This window comes from Chelonia mydas, chromosome 2 (genome assembly GCF_015237465.2).
Source record: "Chelonia mydas isolate rCheMyd1 chromosome 2, rCheMyd1.pri.v2, whole genome shotgun sequence".
NCBI classification, from domain to species: domain Eukaryota; kingdom Metazoa; phylum Chordata; order Testudines; family Cheloniidae; genus Chelonia; species Chelonia mydas.
The window spans coordinates 225,934,417-225,935,747 of record NC_057850.1 but is presented as its reverse complement, the minus strand read 5'-3'; the positions used below and the strand labels follow the sequence as shown (position 1 = coordinate 225,935,747).

At 55.9% G+C, this 1,331-nt stretch overlaps 1 non-coding gene across 1 annotated transcript; it reads left to right on the top strand.

Moving 5' to 3' along the window:
- The first annotated feature begins 274 nt into the window (after nucleotides 1–274).
- TRNAN-GUU lies at nucleotides 275–348 on the top strand. Its single transcript has one exon. It is a non-coding gene; the product is annotated as a tRNA-Asn (tRNA).
- Nucleotides 349–1,331: the final 983 nt, after the last annotated feature.

Below are 1,331 nucleotides of genomic sequence, written 5' to 3'. Positions count from 1 at the left end.
AATCTTTATTTCCCAGCAAAAGAATGTTCCCTTAAAGGGAGAGCTTAGAAATAACTCAACTCTTATAGATTTCGTACAAAAAAGAAAACCTATAAATACCCTCCCTTTCTCCCTACCAAGTAATTTCATGCGATTAGATTTAACAGTCAAATCCTGTGTTTATTTAAATTTTGCCTACGTTATTTTATAGAAAACCAAGACAGGACATTTTCCTATGATAGTGTCAGAGACTTTACTACTTATCAGTATTTCTGGGAAGGGATTTGCTGCCGAAGTCTCTGTGGCGCAATCGGTTAGCGCGTTCGGCTGTTAACCGAAAGGTTGGTGGTTCGAGCCCACCCAGGGACGAAGTCGTTTTTTGCTTCTCCCTGCAAGAGCCGCCCTTTTGTGCAGGTGAAGGGGGCTCGGGGCTTCCTTAGAGCCCGCGGCGCAGCAGCCGCCCTGTGTTCCAGAGCGGGGCGCCCACCCCAGCAGGGGAGGGAGAGCCCTGGGCTGCAGCAGCCGCCCCAGCGGCAGGGACGGTAGCTGATTATTGCCCGTCCCGCACCATCCCTGGGGAGCGGGGTGGGATGCAGGGGCAGCCCCCGGCCCGGATTCTTCCCCCCCCGCCGCCTTCTCCCGGGCAAAGACTCCCCGCCCCCTGCTTGCTGCCGAGCAACACCCGCCCTGCCGCGGTCCCCCGGGGGGGTGCCGAGGGGACCTGTCTCTAGCCCTCTTCCCCCCGGTCTCCGCCTCCTCCCTCCAGGACCCCACTGATCCCCTCTCCTGCTTCCCCAGCCGGCACCGCCGCTGCCCATCTCCCCAGGTTTCCCCACCACCATCCCCAGGGCTCGCCTAATCCCCCCCTCCCCCGGCTGCTTGTGGCCCCCAAGGCTCCACTTCAGCTGCTTTTCCGTGAGCCACCAGCGTCCAGCGCCTTAAATTCCCTGCCACAAACTCTGCCCCGGGGCTGCAGGGGGCTGGGCTGGGCTGGGGTGAGGGGGATTTATTTACTCTCCAGTCCGGTCTAAAAGAGGACAAGAAAATCCCCTTTTAAATCTATAGTCGTGACAGTCATGAATAAAGTACTAATTATGAGTCATTAGGATCGGGGCGTCAGGAAACGTTGCATTTAAGTCAGTCTTGTGGCTGGCCTGCTCCATCCGAGGGATGTACGCTGGAGCCGAAGCCCGAAGGGGAAAAACCCGAGTTGCAAAAGAGATTATTAGTTATTACCGAAGTTAAAATGGTCAGCTAGGGAGCTGGCCGCCCTACGAAGGCAGCAGCAGCATTTTACAGTATTTAAAATATGAGCTTAAATAACCAGCGGGGAGGGGGAGCAAGAAGCGAAG